Source organism: Bos mutus, chromosome 8, assembly GCF_027580195.1.
Source record: "Bos mutus isolate GX-2022 chromosome 8, NWIPB_WYAK_1.1, whole genome shotgun sequence".
NCBI classification, from domain to species: domain Eukaryota; kingdom Metazoa; phylum Chordata; class Mammalia; order Artiodactyla; family Bovidae; genus Bos; species Bos mutus.
The window spans coordinates 979,065-1,003,015 of NC_091624.1; the positions used below are offsets into that span (position 1 = coordinate 979,065).

Below are 23,951 nucleotides of genomic sequence, written 5' to 3' on the forward strand. Positions count from 1 at the left end.
AGCCTCCTCACCTTGCCTCTGATTCATCCTCTGCAGACATGTCACCCCTTGCTGTGACTTTCCTCCTGGGACCCTGACGCAGGGTGTAGTGGGAAAAGAAGTGGTTTAATCTGTTGACTGAAGCTGTGCTGTGTCACTTAATTACTCCGATGGACATCTTTAAAGCATCTCCTCTTGTCCCGTCATCCTCTCTCTTTTGTATTTGTTGTTGTTTATCCTCTCTCTCTTCTGTAAAGAAATTCAAGGGCTTGATAAGTAGTTCTGTTGAGTGAGACATTTAAAGTAGGGCATCTTCTCCGCGACAGGAGGGCCCCGTCAGTGACGGGCCCTGAGTCTGTGCAGCCGCCCACCCTGGGCTCAGGCAGGGAGCTGTCTCATCGGCCCCTCGACAGGGGCCGCGGATGGCCAGGCAGGCGTCCAGCGCAGCCTCAGATGCCTGTTCTCAGGGATCAAGGCCACCGGAAGTGATGCGGGTGAGGACCCAGAGCCGGCCAGTCTCTCTGCAGCCCCTGGGCGGGGGAGGCACCCTCGCTGGCGGGAGGCAGGAGCCACGCAGGGCCGTGTGGCCAGTCCGCCCAGCGTCTGCTGCGCCACCTCCCCTGGGCCAGTCCGCAGGGACAGCGTCCTCAGGATACTCAGGTCTCTCATCTTGATAAAACCGGTTACTTAGTTTTAAAAATCTTATAAGTAAAGGCGAAAGCCCTGCCGGCAGCTCTGACCTGTCCTTGGGCCTCACCTCGCCTGTGAGCCACCCTGTGAGGTCAGACTGCAGACAGGCCTCGGCTCTGACAGCAGCAGCAAAGCAGGCAGAGAGACGCTCACTGGACCCATGGGATGACAGCGTCAAAGTTAGACTCAGGTTCCAGGAGATTTTTGAAGAATTTCGTGGCGTGCTTCTGTAACAGCCCTTTTTATTTAAAAAAAAAAAATTATCTATTTATTTTAATTGGAGGCTAATTACTTTACAATATTGTGGTGGTTTTTGCCATACATTGACATGAGTCAGCCATGGGTGTACATGTGTCCCCCATCATAAAAGCCCTTGTTTGTCCCTTGCTTTCACACCCATCCTACCAGGGGCATTTGTTAAGTAAAACACAAAATACTCTCAGTTTTAAATACTCTCAATTTTAAATGAAATCACGAAAATGCAAAATTAGGCCTCATCTATAATAGTAAACTGTAATTGGAATGATTGATGTCAACTCTATAAAAGATCTGTCCCATTTATATGAAAAGTTCAACTCAAAAACATTTATGTGAAAACTCAAAAACATTTTTTTTACTTAAAGAGATGTGGTTCTAAAAAGGTGTATCTTTATTTTGAATTTTTTGGCATATAAATGGGAAACAATAAAGAAATGCAGAGGAGTGCAAAATAAAGGTGTTTTAAAACAGACAGCTGACATAGACTGACTTTGAAATCTTCTCCCCAAACAGAAAGAAACCAGGTCACTTAAAAGCAACAGACATCTCTTCTCCCCAGTTTCCTGGGTTTATCTCCTGAAACTGGGGGGAAAGCAAGGATCTTCTGAGTCCTTTGTAGTTTGCGTGACAGCCAGTCATTTTCTCTTCTTTTGAATTTGGTATGGAGGAGACAAGTTTTGACCTTTCTCCGCCCAGGCCCCGCCTGGCCCGTCTCACTGGGAACCGTCCCACCTTCCCACCCGACCTGGGCCCGCCTGGACACCCCGTCTCACCTCGTCCTTCTTCTTGCCTCCTGTTAAAAAACACAGGAGCACTGCAGACACAAGCCCTGATGCCAAGGCAACTTCCTGGGCAGGGGGCTCGGCGAGGTCGGGTCCCAGCCCCTGTAATGCCACCTGCACGGCCCCTGCTGGCCTGCAGAAGGGGCGAGTGGGTGCCCTTCCCTCCCAGGCCTGGCGGAGGCGTTTGCAGACTGGCCTTCCGCCTGCGCCTGTCCACAGGACGCACCCCAGCGTTCCCCATCCCCAGTTCTCCGCCCTTCCCAAGTCACGAGAGGACCTTTATCCTGCACACTTGACCTTCTGGTGTCCTGAATGTCTACACATTTCGAGCCCTGGTATTAGCAGACTTTGGGAGAAAGCCTTGCTTTCATACATGACATGTGAACCAAAATCACTTTTTTCTTTTGCTTCCAAGCACTTTTCTTTTTAGATTACACTCAGACACAAACAAATCAATGAAAAAGAATCATAAAATGTAGTACCCTTCACACAATTTTCCAAAAACATTCATTTTGATGATTCAGATAGCGTTTTGGAATGGGTTAGACCTCAGGTTACTAAGAGCAAAGTGTGGTCTTGAAGATCAAATTTAAAGCTGTGGCCACAGGGACCCCCAGGCTGCTGACTGCCCACAGCCCAGTGTGGTCAGGGGGCAGCAGGTGGGCACGGGTGGTGGCCTGTGGGGCAGGTTTCGCCAGAGCTGTGATGCCCAGTGACGCACTGACCACAGCAGAGCTGTAGTCTGCAAAGCCCAGCTGGGTGGCATGCATACCCTGCCACCTGTTGGTAAACGGCGTGTCCTCATGGGTTTAAATTCTGACTTAGAGGCCCACACGCCTGCATCAGCCTGGGGTCACCTCTAACGAGTGTTGTGAGACCCCCCGCTGCTCATCCCCCACTCAGGCCCTGGATGTCCTTCGAGGGTGGGCGCTGCCCAGGTCTTGGCTGTCACCACTGGGCGTAAGGGCCCTGGACGGAGCTGGGCCGGGCCTGGCCCTCTCCTGGGCCCATCCCTGGGGGACACTCGGGGTGCATCTGGTGGTCTGGGGAGCGTTGGGGTGGGCAGGGCCTGCGACGGCAGTCCCACGGTTCATGCTGCATGCTCTCCGGCATCCTCCGATCATGCATCTCTGCTCTCAGGCCTCCCCGTCGGGCCGGGCGCTGGCTCGGACCCCAGGCGCCGCTCTGAGCCGCTGCCCGCTGCCCGGCGCCCCAGGTGATCACGGACAGGCTCCTGTCCAGGGTGGCCGACCTACCTAGCAGTGCTGGCGTCCCTCTCAATAACGGGGCGTGTCCTTGGGGCACTGCTGCGGGAGCACATGCACGTCCAGCAGCAGGGGAGCGGCTAGGCCGGAGCTGCGGCAGCCGCGGTCAGAATTGGAATTGGACGCGGAGGACCCATGCAAAAAAGAACATACAGAAAGGTGACTGTTGGAGAAACCGCCGCTGACCCCAGCCAGCCGTCCCCGCGTCCTGGGGCCGCCGCGCTCGCTGTGCCTGTGACGGGCATGCTGGGCCTGGGGGCTGGACGCGGGCAGGGCCGCCCAGGGGTACTCACCTTCCGCGGTTGCACGGAGCGCTAGGGCGGCCGCACCACTTACACGGGGTGGAAGACGGGCGTTAGGGACTCGAGTGCCCACTGGGAGGGGACCCTCACCGACCACGGAGCAGGAGGGGGATGGAGGGGGGTGCCCTTTGCTGCCCTCATAGCGTCCCACCCACGTCCCTGCCTCTCAGGTGAGGCAGCATCTGTGACCACATCCAGCTGGCCTTTAGTGGTAAGAAGTGGACCCTGGGCTGGTGAACGGATGGTGGGCAAAGGTCATCGACTAGGAGGGGGCAGGGAGGGGGCTGCCAGCTCATCCAGGCCCGTCTTCTCAACACCAAGAGTCAGTGGGGTTGCACTCGGGGAGGAGGCTGAGGGTCACCATGCCAGGGACACTCCAGGCAGGCATGCACGGGCCATGCCCACCCCCCGAACCCACGGGCACCCGAGGCGCAGTGCCGCCTGCCGGGTGGACACAGGCTTTGGTGCAGACGTGCCATGGGGCCAGCTGGCTGTGGCTGCTGCAGGAGCACATGCACGCCCAGCAACAGGGGAGTGGCTAGGATGGCAGGGACTGGCAGAGCCAGCTCCATTGCTCTGTCCATGGCAGTACAGAGTCCCTCTCGAGGCAGCGGAGGACAGAGGTTACATAATTTAAAAGCAAGTCCACTTCCTAAACTGCTGACCACAGCAAGCCTTTGGGAGGAAGTTTGCCCAGGGCAGAGGAAAGAACAGTCTAGGACCAGGAGCGAGGGGCACTGGGACCAGTCACATCGTCCCTTTCAGCTGGAATCTTGTGCCTCCTTTTTACGTTCTTGTTACTGCTGTTTCTCTTATTTTTTATACTTGTCATGCTTGTGGATCTTTCATTTTTTGAAGCCCCCATCTTTTCTCAGAGAAAGTGTCTTTTATTCTAAACAGGAGAAAATTAAAAAGATTTCTTTGTCCATCTTATACCTGAGTAATCCTGGGGTTCTCTGCAAACTCTCATGTTTTATGTCTTTTCTCTTCCTGTCCATCCCCACCCCTCTGCCCCACGTCTAGCCTCCTGCTCGAGCCTCTTGTTCACAAATGTCTGGGTTTTGAACACTTTCCAGGTTGGTTTCTCACCTTAGTCTCTGGCATGTCCTCCCTTCCTCTATGGAATCTGCCTTTTCCCTGTCTCATGTCTTTTTTTTGTCAAGTTTTCAATGGTTTCATAGACGCTGAGTTTTGCAGAAGTTTTTAGAAATAGATTCATCAGATATCCTTGTCTAAAGCCAAGAAGGTGAATCCAAACAGGTGAGCTCCGTGTTTAGGGTCACACGGGCGGCACGCTGCTGAGAGCAGAGCAGAAGCCTCTCCTGTGGTGCTTCTTTCGCTCCACTAGACTCTGTAAACGTCCTCTTCTCACCAACAGTTCCGAGCCTACGGCCCTGTTGTGTGGTCTAGCCCTCGTTTGGGGGAAGTTCAAAGACACAGAAGGTGGTTTGTTCTTGTCTGCGATCTACTGACCCTCGTGGCCCTCTGGGTGTCTCACAAGTGGGAGAGAATAGAAACCCATTTCTGTGATTCCTGCATGGAGGGCATGGCCCCGAGCAGGGTCCAAAAGTCACCGATGGTCCTGATTTCCCTCCGATTATGGGAGGGGCGAGGGCACAGAGGGGCATCAGAACGTGAACCACCTGCGTGGTCCAGATGTGGCAACCCGGAGAGCAGGTCTGGACTCGGGAAGGTTCCTTCCACTGAGGAAAAGCCTGGAATCGCCAGAAGGTGCCCAGGAAGGTCAAGGAGAGGCCTGACCCAGCGGGGATGACAGGCAGGGAAGAGGCAGGGAGAAGGCAGAGAAGGGAGGAGATACGAGAGCAGGTACCAAGGCACGCCTGCATCAGCCTGGGGCCAGCGCAGGGGGCCGGGTCGGGGGCGCTGGGCACAGGGTGGACCTGGTCCCCTCTGTGACTGTGGCAGGTCCCTGGTGGGCTGAAGTGGAGACTGCCTGCCGTGGGGCCCCTTGGAGCCTCAGCTGGAGGTCACTGACCCTGGGGAGCACACTGTTTGCAGGGAGAGCACAGGGACATCCTTCACCTCTCCAGGGCCACGGAGCCCACGAGCAGGCGTCCTCGCTGGGAACCTTGCAGAGAAGCAAGGCCTCCCCCAGGTGGACATGTCTAAAGGGCAATTTGGGAGAAGCACTCGGAGTGAAGCAAGAGAAAGGGGCTAAGGAAGAAAGAGAAGTGGAATGAGATGAGCCGACGGGTGAGGAGGCCAGGAGTGAATGTTCACCATGAGGAGTGACGCCCCCACAGTCACCCTCGAGACCCGATGCCCCACAGTGACCCCCGAGACCTGACGCCCCACAGTGACCCCCGGGACCCGATGCCCCCACAGTGACCCCCGAGACCTGACGCCCCACAGTCACCCCTGAGACTTGATGCCCCACAGTTACCCTGAGAACCAACGCCCCCACATTCACCCCCGACACCCAATGCCCCAGAGTCACCCCCGAGACCTGATACACCACAGTCACCCCGAGACCGAATGCCCCACAGTCATCCCCGAGATCTGACGCCCCCAGTCACCCCCGAGACCTGATGCCCCCACAGTCACCCCTGAGATTTGACGCCTCCAGTCACCCCTGAGACCTGATGCCCCCACAGTCACCCCCGAGACCCAATGCCTGCACAGTCACCCCCAAGACCCGAGGCCCCACAGTCACCCCCGAGACCCGAGGCCCCACAGTCACCCTTGAGACCTGAGGCCCCACAGGTTGCTGCCTGCAAGTCCAGGCTGTGGGGCAGCCGTGTACCACCCCCTCTCCCACACCCTGAGGCCCTGGGCTGCTCTGCCTCCCGGAGGGAGCGTCCTGTGTGCTCCATGGGTGGAGACGACTTGAGGCCTGGAGCCAGGTCACTCGGGAAAAGGACAAAGCATTTGGAAGCACTGAGCTCGGGAAAGACTCAGGGAAACAGCGCTACCTTGGACCCGAGACTCTCCTGAGGAGGATGGGGCTCTGGTCCCAAACTTTCAGGAAGAGCTTTCTCGGGGACCCCCAATGGAGGAAAGCACAGGTGCTCACGGGGACGGGGTGACTGTGGGGAACAGAGGGCAACGTGGGGGGATGGGGCCAGGTCTGCCCGTGACCTCCTGGAGGCCCAGGGCTAATGCCCCAGGCTTCATCCTCGGCCTGGGATGGCCCAGAGGGGCACCAAGTGTCCACCCCTTGGAGGGACTGGGAGCCCTCTGCAGGGCTTTTCAGGAGGCCCAGCCTGTCTCCAGGTGATGGCACATTCAGGGGAGGCCTTCTGCAGGCCCCCGGGGAGAGAAGGCAGGTCCAGGCCTCCCGGAACCCCTGCCGGCAGCCCCCTGTCCCCACCTGGGTCACCCACACCACCCACTCTGTTTACTTGAGCCACAGTCTCACCCCCATGGGGGCCTCTGCTTCCCAACAACTCCCTCCCAGGTCCTGTTTCCCTTCCAGACCCGGGCATCACAGGGCCCAAGCCCCCGTGGTCTCTCCCTCCCATGGGTCTTCCCGGCCACCCAGGCCAAGAGCTGCTCGCTCCTCTCCATGGATGCCCTCAGCCCATTGGGCAGAGCAGGGCGCTGTCCTCTGTGTCTGAGTGTCTTGCCGGTCTCAGGGCCCAGAAGCCAGCCCCTGTCTGCCTGGCCCCCCGTCCCAGAGCAGATGGAGGAGGGGCCTCTCCCTCCGAGCTTGGGCTTTGGCAGCCAGTGCTCACAGAGCTTGTGCTTCTCCGTTTTCTGCTCAGCAAGCTAGGTGCCAGGTGACCCAGAGCCGGTGAGGACGCCTCGGTGGGTGGTGTGTGCTCTCGAGGGGCCTGTCCTCGGGGCCCTTCCTGGTCTCAGGGGGTCTCAGTGCCTGGGGGACGGTCCAGCTGTGTCCCGGGAAGTGATCTGGTCTTCCACCCAAGTGCTGGCTTTCCTCCCAGCTGGAGCTGGCAAGCTGCCGTTTCCTGTCCTTGGTCAGTGGGCCAGCATTGCTCCTCTGCCCTGGGTACTTCTGTGGGTGGCAGGGCGAAGGATGCTTTCTGGGTGGGTGTCAGCCTGCTGACCAGCGGGGCTGCGCATGGACTAAGTCGTAGGTCCTGAGCATCTGCATGTGTGAAGCTGCGTGTGATCACAGGGACTCTGTGATCATAGGGATGAAGTGAGCCTGGCAACCGGCCCTCCTAAGCCTCCCCACCCCAAGACCCAACTCTGAGACAGAGGACACCAGGCCTCCCTGTCCTTCACCAACTCCCGGAGCTTGCTCAAACTCATGATCATTGAGTCAATGACACCATCCAACCACCTGGTCCTCTGTCGTCCCCTTCTCCCCGTCTTCAATCTTTCCCAGCATCAGGGTCTTTTCCAGTGAGTTGGCACTTCGCATCAGGTGGCCAAAGGATTGGAGCTTCAGCTTCAGCATCAGTCCTTCCAATGGATATTCAGGGTTGCCTTCCTTTAGGATGGACTGGTTGGTTTTCCTTGCTGTCCAAGGGACTCTCAAGAGAGCCCAGCACCACAGTTCAAAAGCATTGGCAACCCACTTCAGTATTCTTGCCTTGAGAATCCCATGAACGGTATGAAAACGCAGAATATGACTTAGCTATTTTTTTTTCTCTCAAGATGGGCCAGTTCGCGGAGATCCTGAATCTCAGGGAGCCTGTTGACTTTCCCCCTAGCACAGAGGACGGGCCTGGAGCCCAGTTAGGCTTCCGTGCAGGGTGCTTCCTAAGAATGGCCACTGTCCCTGGCCACCCAGCATCCCAGGCCATCCGAGAGCGAGCGCCAGTGACCATAAAGGCCTCTGAGCAGCAGTGGGCTAACTGCTCACCCACACTCTCCAGCAGCCCTGGGTGCTGGGTTCTACTCTCTTTGGCTGATCTCGCAGACAAAGCAGGCACAGAGGTGCCCAAGATGTGCCCCCAGCCGGCTCAGAGGCCACTGCCTGCTGGGGGGCCAGTGGGTTTAACCTGGGCAGGCTGATGGACAGTGGGCAGTGGCCCTGGAGAGGCACCATGACAGCCACCGACAGGCGTTGGCTCTGGACGCTCCTCTGCCTGGCTCACGACAATCCCAGCGCTGCAGAGCGCCCTGTGTCCTCCTGTCATGAAGTCTGGCTCAGATGCTTCCGGTCCTCTGTGGGGACTGTGGTCCTTGTCCTGGGCTGTGACATTCTGCCCACGGAGGGTCCCAGGTGGTGCCTGGGTGTCCTGGGAGCGGACCTCAGGTGGCAGGGGCTCTGTGGATTGTTCAGCTCCACCCAGGATGCCACATGGGGCTGTGGGCAGGGCGGTGGGCTCGGGGCAGATGGGCTTGTTAGGGAGACAAACAGACCCGGGGTTCCACTCGCCGTGGACACACTGCCACTGAGGGCTCCCCATCCCAAAGTGTGCGGGAAACTCTCACAAATAAAACCACGTCGTGGAGTCTGCTAAATATCAGCACTATCTGTGTTTAAGGGAAACCAACCTGGATCTGAGTTTTAAGGAAATCATTTTAAAACGTGGCTACCCCAGAGCATATTTTATAAAAACTTCACTTATCGCAAACCACAAATGAGTTTATAGGAAATGGATCACATTTAAAAATGATTTTTGTTATGTTAGCCGTAAAGGAGAACCATTTTCTGGAAAAATAAGAAGGAAGGAAGGAAAAAGAGAAGAAGGAAAGGAAAGAACATGTTTAATTAGGAATTAGGAGGAGAGGAACGCGGTGATCTGTGATTCTCACGTTTCATCAGCAGTCGCCTGGGGAGATCTCTGGGGTGGGGGCCCATTCTCTGGCCCAGAAGACAGGGCAAGTTTTGCCCCCCCTGGGAGGAAGGCTCTCTGGCAGTTCATGCCGGGTGGGAGGACATCCTGCCCCCACCCTATGGCACTGCAGGGCCGCCCGATGCTGGGAGGTACCACAGGATGAGCGAGCCAGTTGCTATGGAAACCTCCTCCCTCAGACACCCGCCTGGTGCTGCTGACTCTGAGATGTGTGGAGGAACTGGGGAAGCCTGCTTCTGATCAGGGGGACTGGCAGGGAGGGGTGGGCATCCCAGGCAGGCCGGGAAGGCCTTTCACGGACAGCAGGGCTCAGTCATACCATCTCTTGCCTGGACAGTGGTGCACAACCAGAGTCAGGAACTGTTGGGACAGACACACCACTGGGTCCTCAGAGCTTCAGGAACCATGGGTCTGAGAGCCTGGAGGACCAGAGGCCACCCCGCAGCCAGGCTCCCCTGGGGTCACCCGGATAGTCTGAGTCACAGCGCCTGGAAGCTCCGCTGACACAGCTGTGTCCCGAGACACAGATTGGAGACTTGCCTGCAGACACACGCTCCCTGCATGCTCCTGGGGACAGAGCACGCCCCGCGTGGCCTGGGGACTCCCGCTGGGTCACCCTTCGGGAAGGACTCTGTGCTGGGCGTCAGGGCCCTGGGGCTGTAGCCCCACCCTCTCCACACTGGGCAGGGTGTGCACATGTGAGTGCAACACGTCTACAGACTCAAGGCCCAGGGGCTCACTCTGCAGAGGTGAGGACCGCGGGGCCCCCGGGCTTTGACAGTGCTGTCGAGGGGAACGGCAGACCCCAGGCCCTAACACGCTCCTCCTGTCAGCCTGCCCCAGACTTGCTTCTCAGCTGCCACGTCCCCAGGCCCAGAGATGGGAGAGAAGGAGGCCGATGAGTCCAGGCGCCCAGTTAGCACATGGCCACACCGGGCTGGACGCTAATTCACGAGGACCCGGGGCCTGCGTTTGCCTCATGACAAGGATGCTCATTTCTCACGTCACGGAAAGAGCGATTGACCTAACAAGCTGTTGAAACTCAAAGGACATCAAACGTAAAAAAACCACATCCTTGCTTGTCAGAGGGGCTGGGGGGCTGGTGCGTCCTCGAGGCTGGGGAGTCAAGCGAGGGTTGTTCTCTGCACGCGTACGATGTCAGCTCTCACAGAGGCTCCTGGGGGTGCTGACGCCCAATTGTGAGACTTTCTTCGCTGAGGCTGTTCATGAAGTTATTTCTTGGTCCAGAGAAGATGCACTTCAGCCAGAAAGGTACCATGGATCCCTAAGAGCCCACACTATGGGCCACCTGGGCACTGCCCTCTCACGGCTGCTCTCACCTCCATGTTTGATGGGGTCCCAGAGAGGTCACGGCCTCCCTGCCTCTGAGGGCCCCTACAGAAGCTGCCCCCAGTTCTGGGGACCCCTCCGCAGTCTGGCCGCTCCCCTGCTGCTGGGCGGGGTCTACGTTGCAGAAGCATCCTCAGACCCTGCCTCTGTGCCCCTCGTCTTCCCAGCCGTCTTTGGACCAGACCAACCTGGAGCAGAAGACGACGAACACGTTTCTTCTCTGGGACCGGGACACCAGCCTTCATCAGATGCAAGTTCACTGTCGGCCCTGAATCACTCGCTCTGGTTGGACTCTGAAGGAGGCATTTTCTGTGATTTTCATGTTCGCTTATGCAATTTATCAGTGCCTACCACACAGCAGAAATGCCTGTTGGGTCATTTTCTCCTCTGGTCTGTGGACGACGGGGCTGCAGTCTGGTCTGTGTGAAGAGCAGCTTGGAAGTTCAGCTGAAGCTCATACTTGTTCTGAGAGGCCATTCAGAGCTGGGAATGTCTCCTGTTGGCAGAATGCTTTTCAGTGTGCGGAGGCCCGCAAGCTCCTGCCAGCCAGTTATCCGGGCTTTAAGGGTTGTTTCTTCTCCGTGGGCCTTACCACCCGACTCAGCCTGTCCTCTGCTAGAGCTGCTTGTTGGTACAAGGGAGCTGCCTGCCTTGTCTGCCTTCAGCATCTCAGGGCCTGAGGCCACGCGAAGCTGAGGCAGGTGGCCAGGGAGTCACGTGGGTGAAACAGCAACAGAGTTTTCTGAAGGGACTCAAGGGCCACAGGCCTCAGAAACTATGAAATGTAAGATTTAAAGCAAGATTGTCATTTCTGATACCAGAAGTTAGCATCAGAGGCTCCTGGAAGGTCACTCCCGAGACAGAAACTCGGGAATCAAAATTCAGAAATTCATGGAATCAAAAGGGGCTTTGCAGGAGATACGAGATTTGTGGGGAAATGACAGCATGGCCCCCAGTACACGGGCTGACAACTCGACCAGGGGACACGGCTCAGCCTCTTGCAGGCGGCGCGGCATGTGACCAGGAACGTTAAAATGTGATCTGTTTTAGACGAGACCGCCTAGGATGTGAGGGTCTGGTCTGCTTGGAGCTATGAGATGGGCAGAGAATAAAGAGAGGGTTTCTCAACATCTCCAGTGCTGTTCTGACCCTCAGACAAGGCACAGGGAATGAAAATGCCTCTGTTTCCACCTGAAAAACACGTCACCCAAAAAGGCCAAGAAACTGAAGCAAGTATTCAAGGCAGACTGAAAGCTAAGAAATGACAGAGCAAAAGATGATCAAAATATGCCAGTTGGGAGGATGTTTTAGAATTCAGAAAGCGGGGAGAAGAGAGTGAAATTAGTAAGCGAGGATGAGATCTGATGAAGGTTTGATGGGCTGATGGACATTTTTATTTGATGATCTTAAACCTGATTTGCAAGTCTGATATGAGCATTTTAAAATAATACCATATTAGACAAGAGGCAGAAAAAGATATATTAGGAAAATGGAGTCCTTTTATTTCTGAAATATTTTGATCTCGGGTGTTGGGGTTTCGAGTGTAAGCAGTTCCGTTTCATTCACGTGGTGCTGGAACTGGGTCAGACTTTAGGTGCTGACTTTCTTCTGACCTCCCCCCCGCAGCCCGTTGGCCCCCAGCCTGCTGAAGCCCCTTTGGCCTGGCCCACCAGGCCCAGGTGAGCGTTTGCACCTCCCTGTCTCTTTGCAGACCCCGGTCCTTCATCGGAAGCCCTTCTCTCAGTCAGTCTGGAGCCGGCACCTGAGAGACACGGCCCGTCTCATCCTTGCAGTGAACTGCGGTGTGGGCGCCAGCTTCGGCCTGCCATGCGTGCAGCAGGACTACAGCGGTCACCTGCCTCCTGAGGCACGCAGGGGCCCTCAATGCCGAAACCCGGCCCTGCTCTGACTCCCCAGAAGGGGCTTGGAGGAGCCGCCCCGGACCCCCGGAGGTAGAAGAGGTCGTCTTGTGACGCTTACTGCCCTCCTTACATCGCACTCCTGGAAACCCAAAGGTGTTTGGTGGTCCTTATTAGTGCAATGGAAATATCCTGACTAGATTTCCAAAGGAATTTTCCAAAGAAGCTGGCTGATGGATCACAAATACTCGCAACGAAGGGATAAACAAAATCTTAAATGATTTCTACGTAACCTAAGAGCCGGCTCCACCTAGTTCCCTGAGGGACTAAAAGCCAGAAACACGCATTTTCAAGGGTGAACAGGTCTTACTGTGATGCGAAAGGGGAAGAAAGCAGAATCACCTCAGCGAGAAGCAGAGAGCAAGAGGGAACAAGGCCAAGTCGCTGGGACGATCCTGATGGTACGAGTGGAAAGAGCCTTCCCTTGGGAAAGGCCAGGATTGACAGAAACGACTGAAGCTCGCTCAGACTCCCCACGGGCATGTCCAGTGCTGAGTGGGGGCCAGGCCCGGTCCTGGTGCTGAGCCTCACACGCGCGACCCCTCTGCCCACACGCCAGCTGCCCTGGGAGCCCTGACCCCACGCGGTGCGAGAGCTGAACTGAGCGCACCACACGTTTGATGGAGAACAAACCAACAGAATGGAAAACCCAAGGGATAGTTACCCCCTTTCTTGGGAGACAAACACCTTGGAGAAGGGAATGCGGGAAAGCTACATGGCCTAAAAATGTGTGAACTGAAAGTCCCGGAAGGGACTAACATCTCCAGTGTAACATGTCACGGAGTGGTGGACAGGGAGCGCCAGAGACAGCAGAGGATGGCGCGGTTCAGGAAGACAGGAGCCACGACGGGAGGGAGGAAGCGGACAGAGGGGACCCATGGTAGCACCCCAAGTCCCTTGGGGAGAGGACGAGCCTCTCACTGCTTCCGCAGACAGCCCAAGCCTTGGAAACAGGCTGAGGTCACTTTCCCTTCCTTCGGCGAGTTTTAAACGTGGGGCAGGAAGCAGTGGAAAGATGCAAGTATTCCTCCCACAAGCCTGTGGGTCCCCGCCTGCACGGGGGTGTGCGGCCCTCCTTGCCGTAGACCAAGGGGGCTACATTTGGGGGAGAGGGGCTTCCTCTTCATCTTTTCAGAGTCGAGCTCAGACTGCCCAGCTCCTTGACTTGTGGGGGCCCTGGGGGGCCTGGGGCTCATCCCTGCTGCCTGCAGGGCAAGCTGCCTGTCTGCTCGGGCGCTGGGCACAGTGCACTGGCCACTTGGCTTCCTGCTGGACGGTGATGCCGCTTCCGCCCCAGCTTCCCACCCCTTTGCTTTTCACTTGGAAAATCACGGTCCGGGTGCAGGAGACGCCGCACACCACACAGCAGAGCGAGGCTGGAGCCAGGTCGTGCGCGAGCCACCAGGGGTCCATGTGGCTGTCACCAAGACCGTCCGTCCATGCACAGCTCTGTCCCCTGTCCCAGGCTGACCCTGTAGAGCACGCCCTCTACCACTGTCTCCTTCCCACCCAGGGCATCAGCGTTTATGAATTTACTGGAACTTTCCGGATCATCCGTCAAATCCCCTCCCTTCCCAGGGGAAACCTAGGGCTCAGGCGCGTGGCCGCCTGCACCCAGGGTCCCCTGCTCAGCCTACCTGCTGACACCAATGCGTCCCCCGTAGGATCGTAGGCTCCTTATACGACTGCATTGCACAAATCAACTTACTTCGATTCATTCACTAGCTTGTTTACTCAAATAGCTGGTGTCCCCAGAGCAGTGCAAAGTGCTGTTGAAGACCGGGCAGATGCTGGAGCCCCAAGAGGCGCCCTCAGAAGCCTCTGTCCTGGGCTTGGTGCAGGTGGCCACACGGCCACACAGACCGCGTGCAAGACCAAACAACCGCTGCAGAAAGAGCCGGGGTGCTGGGCTCGCGGGGGAATCCAACCCTGGTGAGGGATGGATCGGCCAGCTCTGTGAAGGGCGAACCCAGCTCCGAGGCTGGGCTCCTGGAGACAGTTTGGGATGGGATGGAGAGAAGGGTCAGGGAAGGTCAGCTCCAGGGCTTGGCAAAGGGCCAGGCAAGGGAGAGTGCCAGAAAACTTGCAGCGTGAAGTACGCACACACACGGTAGACAGTTACCCGAAGAACTAAGAGATATGTGCGTCTCAGGGTCTCTTAACCCATCTTTAGGACTCAAGGCGGAAAAACAAAAAGTGAAAGTGTTAGTCTCTCTCAGTCGTGTCCAACTCTTTGCCCCAGACTCCTCTGTTCATGGGATTCTCCAAGCAAGAATCCTAGGGTGGGTTGCCATGCCCTTCTCCAGGGGATCTTCCCGACCCAGGGATTGAACCTGGGTCTCCTGCATTGCAGGCAGAGTTACCAGGGAATCCTAAGGTGAAACAGTCTGTAAATCTATGCTTGAGGTGAAGCCGAGGTTCTTCTCCCAGCAAAGACTGGTGAGCGGCACTGCCCTCCCGCTGCTGGACACAGAGCCGGGTCGTCCGGCCTAGCGGGGCCCGCCGTCCTCAGGGCGGCGCGTGGGAGCGCCTCTGCTAGATGATCAGATGGTAGGTGGGACGGCCTCCGGTGGAGGACCCGCGTCATCACACTTTCCCACCTCCTACCGGTTTGTCCGCTCAGCCTCGGCAGGAAAAGCCAGCGTCCAGGGAAAGCGGCAGTGCAGCCGCTGGCTCGGGAGGAGTCCTGTCGCTCTGATGACGTGTGAGGGGAAATTGCGTCATCAGTCATATCCGGACAACGCATCCTCGCAGGGCAGCCCGTGGCGTGGCCGCTGGGCGCCATGTTGCTGAGCGGGAGACGTCTGTGCTGCCCGGTCCTAAGGGGACCCGCGGGCCACTGAGCTCAGGGCCGGCCGGCCACGGAGGGAACCTGTTTGTGGCGGGAAGTGGAAGCTCTGTAACAATGTCCATTTCCAGGAAGTGATCGGGTGGCCCTGGGCTCCTCCAGTGGAGTTGAACAGAAGGCAACCCCGGGGCTCAGCGGCAGTCCTGGCTTCCTCCATCAGCAGCACTCCTGGTGACTCACTCTAATAGTTCAGGAGCTTTAGTCGCCACATATATGCGGACGACCAGGTTTCCAGCCCCAGGCTCCCCTGAGCGCCTCTCGCGCTCACAGGGCCCTCTTCTGATTGCCTGGGATAGTCAGCTCTCCGCAGCTGCACCCTGACCAGCTCCAAGTCTCCCCCCAGGCTTCCTGTTTTGGGGGAATGCAGGTGGTGGGGGAGCCTTTGTGGGGTGCCCACCCACTCACATCAGGTTCCTCTGGCAGGACCCCCAGAGTCTGACCGCTCCTGGTGCCAGCTTTGCTCCTGACCTTGTCTTTGGAATCACCTCCAACGCTGGCAGTCACCAAGGCCTCCCCACAGGCCTCCACCCCACCCTTGCCAACCTGCAAGCCATCCTTCATTTGGGGCCAGTGGGATGGGTGGAAGATTCAGGTGAAGCCCCCACTGCACTGACACCCACCTCCTTGGACTGGAGCTCTGAGTCCTGGAGGCCTGACGGGGTCTGAGCCCTGATGTGCTGCTTCATGTTCTAGAACCCTCCACCGGTTGCTCCTCCCTGGCCCCCAGAGTCCACACAGGGGTTTACATGCAAATCCAGGGAACAGCACACACCCTTGGCCTGTCGTCCGTGTGTAAGGCTTGACTACAGGAGCTGGCGGGTCTATAAAATGAGACGTATGTGCACGGAGCTCATCACCCGGCTTCCTAGGGCGCCACTCCATCTGCGATCCACCCACTGTCTAACTGTCCACTGCTGGCAATGAGGACGGGTGGACCTTGACGCGCCAGCCACCTTCGTTCCTGGGCTGGGTGTCTGTGGTTGATCATAGTTCTGTGTCAAGAAGGAAGCTACAGAATCACCACCCCCACCCCCAGGAATATGATGCACCTTTTAAAGACTCCATAACCTGTATGGTACATGAAGAAACAGCCTTCAAGATCCTCAATAGATGTGATTAATAAAAAAGCTAATTCGTATTTAGTAGAGAGATGATATTATATGTAATTTTTCTTCCCCTACATTCTCAATTTTTTGAGCTTATAGTAGCCTTGCTCCCAAAAAGTCATTTTAAAATTCCCTGGTCTTGTTAAGAGCACACGGTGCCCCCTCTCAGCTAAGATCCACTCACACGTGCCTGTGGTGGGTGACTGCATACCCCAGTACAGTTCACCTCAACCAAAGGAAGGAGTAAGACAGCACCAAAGCCCCCTGCCCACAGGATGACGAGAGCAGAGGGACCCAAAGCTGATGTTCCCAGGCCAGGGCAGGGTTCACGGAGCAGGAGCCGCGCAGCCACACGCCCCTGAGCGTGGACGCCGAGACAGAGCTGCTCTCTGCGGCCCTGGGGTTGAAAACGAGCAAAATCAAGTTATGGTCTTGAGTCCCAGACTCTGCCCTGCGCTCTGTGGTGGCATCTTCAGGAGACAGACGCCAAGGATAATTGGGATGGGGAGGGGCTGAAGGTGCCCTCCGTGGAGCAGCTCTCCTGACAGGTAGGCTAATTAGGGGGATAAGTAAGCAAGCTTGCAAGAGGAAGATTCCAGCCATGAACAGAGAGCAGGCTTCTGACCACTTCCTCGCCCCAGGTACTCATAATGTATATGTGAATTATCAGCCAGGCTTATTTAGTCACCACAGAAGCAGCCCAAGGTGTTCTTTGATGACACCTGCTTAACCAGATTTGAATTTCTGTACAAGTTTGAAAGTAATAAAGTCGAACATATTTTAAAAATAACAGAGGCTCTCCACCACCTTGTATTGAATGCTGCCTGACTGGTCCAAAACGAGGAGATTTTGGTGCGATGTGCAAATATTCTATTGTGAAAAAAACACTGTGAAACTTGTATAATATTTAGTTTTAATCTAAATGGCATGAAATTAAAAAGAGGACAGAATGTAAATATAAAAGGACTAACCTATTTGTCAGTGTCTTAATAATACCACAAAAATGTTTAGGACACAGATGATTAAAAATTTGTAAACTTTTGGTTGCAGGAATAAAATATTCCTGAATGTATTAAAATACAGTAAAACTATATACAAAGGACAGTACTGGGACTTCCCTGGCAGTCCATTGGTTAGGAATTTGCCTTCTAGTGCGGGGGACTTGGGTTCGATCCCTGGTCGGGGAACTAAGATCCACAAGTCGAGGGGCAACAAAGCCCATGTGCGGCACCTAGGGAGAGCCCTCCCCCCGAAGAACGAAGACCGTGCAGCCAAAGAAGCAAACGTTAAAAAAGAACAGACCAGTGAAGTCCAAGGTTCTACGCGGCACTGTGCGCTTGACAGGTGTGGCTATCAAATCTGGATCAATAACGCAGAATACCAGCAGAAATGAGGCAGTCCCTCAGCCTCATCACCCTCTCAGGAGCCACGCGTGGCCATGGTTGCCAGACTGGACACTTTCATAGCCCCAGAGAGTTCTGTTGGGCACTCTTGTAGAAACTCACATTATAAAGCCAAATCACACCTTTGTTTTAATGATCAGAAAGTATTTGCACTTAATGTTTATTTTTTCTCGAAAAGGTCAGGTTAGAGAGGCAGTTCTCATGTCTTTCTACTATCGCAGTATTCTCGAATCCCCTGTGAAGGTAGTAGGGTGTCTCCATCTCTTATTGTGGGCAGACAACAGGATTAAGTGCCTGAACCACCTGGAGATGACTAAGCAAGACCCATGGGTACCTGGGACCTGTCTCTCTTTGTAAAAATGCAAAAAAGAGACACTAGACTAGAAGGGATGTGATTTTCCTTGAACTGTAGCTCCTGGAAGAGGAAGGGTCGCATTTAGGAACAAATGCGCAGGTGAATCTGCTCCCGGGCATCTCTGCTCACTGGCACCCCTGGCCCACAAACGCCCCCTTCACCTCCTCAGAGTTGGTCTTTCCCATCAAGAAAGAAACCTGAAGAGAATGGTCCTCTCTCCTGAAATTGCCAGGAAAAATGCCCTCCAAAATCCTTGTCGATGATTTCCCAGAGGGAACATCTACTTTATTTCCAATTTTGCTCATTTTGCTCCGGGGAGCTATAAATTAGTGAAGTGTTTACTGGAATAAAACCTCAAATTCACAGTGAAAGGCCAACGCAACCTAGACCTCCCTGGTCAGACCTTCCTTTCCTGCACAGAAGCAGCTTCTCAGGCAGCCTGGGGTCGGGGCGGGCCAGCCGCTGAGCGGGAAGGAAGGTCATGGCTTAGAGTTGCCAGAGGAGCCGGGGTGAGATGAAAATGGGACTAGCTTCCCAATAATTAGGAGAGGCCAAGTCTAACCAGGTGTAACGCACGAGGAGGATGCAGGCAGTCCAGCATGCTTCATGAAGGGCCATGCGTCTGGCCTTGAATCCTGGCCTAACGACACAGACAACATACCTGTATTCACGCACGTGTGTGTTCACGCACTGACACACAGTGTATTTAAATACGTATTTTAAAACTGCAGTATTTGAAATTACAAGGAAAGTCATTTTTTTCCTTTTGTTCACATGCACCAAATATGCTGTATGTTTTATATTCTTAATTTTACAAAGATTAATCTTGCAGTTAAAAATTAAATGTATTCAAGGAGGAATTTTTAAATAGATTGCTGCTGCTGCTGCTAGGTCGCTTCAGTTGTGTCCGACTCTGTGCGACCCCATAGATGGCAGCCCACCAGGCTCCTCCGTCCCTGGGATTCTCCAGGCAAGAACACTGGAGGGGGTTGCCATTTCCTTCTCCAATGCATGAAAGTGAAAAGTGAAAGTGAAGTCGCTCAGTCGTGTCCGACTCCTAGCGACCCCATGGGCTGCAGACCACCAGGCTCCTCCGTCCCTGGGATTCTCCAGGCAAGACTACTGGAGTGGGGTGCCATTGCCTTCTCCGAATAGATTGTATAGCGTGGGCTATTTTAGCTTAGCTTAGATTACAAATTGTGTTCTATTTATTTAGAAATAATTAACATCATTCAGTACAGTCTGATGTCTGTGTTAAAATGTTACCATTTCAAAATGGAGGAAAGGAATATTCAGAAATATGTCTTAAGGAAGGTCTTCCTCATGGCCCTTTTCTGGACTTAACACTTCCCCAAGTGTATCACAATAAAAACATAAAAAGCTCCAGGCTAGCTTTGCCATTAGAAACTCAGCCCCCTCCCCAGGAGGGGGATCTGTCCCTCAGGGCTCCTGTTTCTCGGGTTAGACTCAGTGGTCACTGCCAGCTGGTCTGTGGACAGCCAGAGAGCGGGCTGTCCAGGGGGCAGAAGAAGTTGGTTTGGCCTCTTGGAAGACAGAGCGCACAGCAGGATGAAGGTGAAATGAAATGCGGGGCCCTTGGACCCATCCTCCCTTTAACAGAAGAGGACACTGCATCCCAGTGGCAGCAGGGGTGAGGGTCTGCTCGATGAGAGCCCTGGACCAGGGGCCCTGATGAAACCCATTCAGACCTACAGAGCTTCCACACAAGACTTTAATTACTGTGTGACTGAGCAGAGAGGAGGTTGGGGATCTAGCCTCATTAATCACGTTTCATTTAGTTTTGATGAAAATGGATGATGAAACACCAAGAAACAGCCTGAAGATTCAATTTCTCAGGGCTGACAAGACCAGATTTTCTGGGCAGCCTCGTGGCTTGTCCAGCAAATCCCTGATTGTGACGGAGAAGGTGCCTGGGAGGCCAGGGGCCGGGCTCCTGACGACTGTCTGTGATGAGCCTTGATTCAAGTGTGGTCCTGGATGGAACCCACGACTGCCAGCTGGGCCAGGGCCCACTGAGGGGCATCCACTTGGCTCCCAGGAGGGCAGCCTGATGGCTGGCTCCACTCTGCCCCCCTCCCCCGGAACTGCGGGGCCTGGGGTTCCAGTCTCCCTGCCCGGGCCCTCAGGCCCTCAGCTCTGCCCAGCCCCTCAGCCCCCCCTGCCCCCATGCCCCCAAAGCCTCCTCTAGGCCCCCGTCTGCCAGGAGGCTTGCCCACCGGGCCCCCATTCCATCTGCCAGGACTCCCCGCACTCTCCTTGGCAGCTGAGAACACAGGCCTGGGTGCCTTGAGGGCAGAGAGGGGGGTCTTATCTCTGGATGTGGGTTACAAGTTTTTAAAATGAAAGAATGACCAGCTTGGTTTATGGTTTTCCAGGAAATGCCCTCTCCCGGTTTTTGCTTCCGCCTCGAAGCTCAGGGACTTTGCACAACATCCCTTTTTACTGAGGGGATGTGAGCACAGAGGGCCTCGGGGCAGCAGGAGGCTGCACACGTGATGATGGCAACAACCGGAAGTGAGAACACCTGCAGTGCTGGCCTGCAGATGCATTCGTGCACAGCACACACACACAGGTACATAGGCACACATGCCCCTACACACACACATACATGCACAGATGCACACATGCTCACGCACACACATACACACATGTACACACCCACACATGCACAGGCACACATGGATACACACGTTCACACTCACACAGATGCACACATGCTCACGCGCACACACAGGCACACATGCATACACATGCTCACACACACACACTTACACAGATGCATACATGATCACACACATGTATACTACATGTACACCCCCACACAGGTACACATGCATACACCTGTGCACACATACACATGTCCACACCCGCACAGATGCACACATGCTCACGCACACACACACACACACAGGCACACATGCATTCACACACCCACACACATACATGTACATGCACGCACACACATGCCCACACATACACGTGTGCGTGTGTTCACACACACGGGCACACACATGCTCACACACACATGTACATGTACACCATGCACACACAATACACACATGCTCGTGCACACACACACGTACACATGTGCACAGCACCCATACACAGGCACACACACGGGAATATGGCAGGGAGAACCCAGCCCTTGGGCAGCCCCATCTGCAATATCCCTAACCCCAGGCGTTCCAACAGGTGTAACTGCTGCAGTGTCTTTCCTCTCCTTATTTTTCTTTCGAAATTAAAGAACCTGCTATAAAGCTCTCCAAAGCTGGAGGCTCAGAAGAGTTCAGAGTGAACTGAAGTTCTCCTTATTCCAAGGAGGTCACAAAGTCATTTGGTAAACATTAAATTTGCGCTTACATTTCCCTTCGCATTCTGCTTAATGTCGTGAGAAAGCCCAGCAGTTCACCCTGAACTGTGGGTCGTGTGTGTGCTGCCATGGTGATGATGACGATCACTGAGCGTCTACAGTGAGCCACGTGCCAGACGCGCCCATTTCACAGATGAGGACTTGACGCCTTGGATGGGAGAGGCAGCGCTCGGTGCTTTGTTTTCAGAGTCTGCTGCTACATCTGAGTCTTCCTTTGATAACCTAAGTCTGGTTTTTCATGCTGCAGCCTTCCTCATAACCTGCCTCCAGACCTGGCAGATGGTGGAGAACAAACAAACACACCTAGACTGCATCTCAGACCCTGCCGGAGAGACTACAGGTGCTTCTACAAAGTGAAGATCCCTTTATAAAGGAAAGGAAACATCAACACATTTCTCTCTCTTTCTTCACTTCGCCTTGTTTTTGGTTGACTTGTGCATGAGCATGGTTAAAGCTGATTAAAACAGAATCCCAAATCCAAGCACTGGGTCTCTCCCTTAGTAACCCAGGCCTAACAGCAGCATCAGAAAGAGAAGGAACAGGAGGGAGGCTCTTAGAACATGTGAGTTCTCATGGCCAGTCAGTTCTGGTCGTAAGCGTGAACAGTCCCATGATGCCTGTCCGCGGGGCCAGCGTCCCCCAGGCGGGCCCTCCGGGGTTGACTGTGGCCGGGGCAGTCTGCTCTGGAAACACAGCAGCCCGGCCTCCCTCCGGGACCCTCAGCTGAGCAGGGCGGCTTTGCTCTATTAGTACGTGTGTGTGTCCGTTTGTGTGAGTGTGTGAGTATGTGTGTGTCTGTGTGTAACTGGCGTCGTCCTGAGGCACTCTCACTGCGGAAGCTTCCCTACACTGTGCTCCCCTCAGTTCCCATGTGAAGCACTTTAAACTGGCCCCCTTACGGTAAAAACCAAGTGCACCTGCAACAAGCTGCATTTCCTGGGGTATTTTTAGAAGCTGCCGCCGCACAGACTTTATCACCTTCTACACACACAGGGACACAGACGGTGGGGGGAGGTTCCTCCAGGGATGACAGAAGACCCCGGGAAGGGTTTCCCACAACCACTGCCAGGCCCCACCTGGAGCTTAGCCTCACGGGCCGGACCCCCGTTTAGTCCCCATTGTGGGTCAGGAGAAAACTGCACGAGCTCTACAGATGAAACCTTCCGAAGAAAGAAGAAAGTCAGAGCTTGCATGTCCACGCAGTTAAGCACAAACTTTTAATTCTTCATCCAAAGCCAGACCCAGTACAGGGTTACTCATTTTGAAAAGGCAGCAAGAAGTGTGGAAAAGGCAATTGGGCCACTTACTGACTGAGCCGCCGAACACCCAGCCTGTTTCCACATCTGCAAGGTGGGTCCAAGTCTCCCCCTTCTCACAGGGTATAAACCACCCCACCCTCGTGAGGGGGCCTCACCATCCATGATACTGCTATGGGCGGGGAGCCCTGCAAATCTCAGGGTGCACTGGGCTCACGGGGTCCTGGTGGGTTTCGTCTGTGGTTTGATGTGACCCCAGGGGCCTGAGGCCGGCTCCGTACAGACCCTTATGCATACACTGGGGCACTCAGGTGGCCCTGCTGTTGCAGAATAAAATGATTTTCTAACTGAAAGAAGGGTGTCCGAGGGGTGCTCCCTGTCTCCCCCAATGTGAGAGCTGAAGCCTCAGGACAACTTCTGCTGAGGGGAGCTAACTGTCCAAGGGGTCCCGTGCCTCCTTCCACACAGACACACACCCTCTGTGCAGGCCATGGTTCGAGTCCACAGCAGGAGTGATTCACAAAGTTCCCTGGAAATACTGCTGGGAAACAAGGGGGCGGAAGATGCTAGAAGTGAGGACCGTTTCTCAGAACTTGGCCTACGGTGAAGGTGGGTGAACTTCCTATACCCGGAACAATGGGAGCTAGGGGCCGAGGCTCTGCTTGGTCTCTGCCAGTAACTTCCCAACACCTGCACGACATCCACAGCCGATGAGAAAATCCTCGAAAGTTCTAGCAACAAGTAACCTTTAGAGAAAAGTTGTATCTTGGCTCAAGTTCAGAATTCTAATTCTTCAATTTAAATAAATGTAACCAGGTTTTAAAAAACGTTATGTGATGTACGTGATTAAAATTCCTGTGTCTAAGGTGAAAATACCTGGGGGAGGTGCCTCGGAAGGACAGACCACACGAGGATGTTTTAAAGGGCAGAGACCAAGGGGAAGGCTCACCCCCCCCACCCCCGAGGACTGAGTCCAAGTTCAGACTCAGCAGGAAAGGGAACCAAGGTCGACAGTTCCTTCTCCTGCCAGGACCTGCATAAATCACAGAGGTTCTGGGTCTGGAAGACAAAGACTCAAGCAACAAGGGGGTCTAATGTGTCCCCCCAACTCCAAGTGTAAACAGGAGCCAGTTTGGGGGCCCATTTCTAGAGATAATTGCTTCTGATGTGAATCAGCTTAAACTGGTCACGGAGCTGGCTAACACACTTACATCATGCCCGTGTCTGCACTGATCTTGCATTGGGGAGTAGGAAAAAGAACTTCTGGTTGGGAGGGTGTGGTTTCTTTAAAACTACACTGAGGGTGATGTGAAGT

General features: G+C 54.9%; 1 protein-coding gene across 4 annotated transcripts in view; it reads right to left on the reverse strand.

The window, feature by feature from the left end:
* Positions 1-23,951, reverse strand: part of MYT1L (myelin transcription factor 1 like) — a 131,548-nt gene that overhangs the window by 37,957 nt on the left and 69,640 nt on the right. The gene's annotated exons all lie outside the window — the stretch shown is intronic.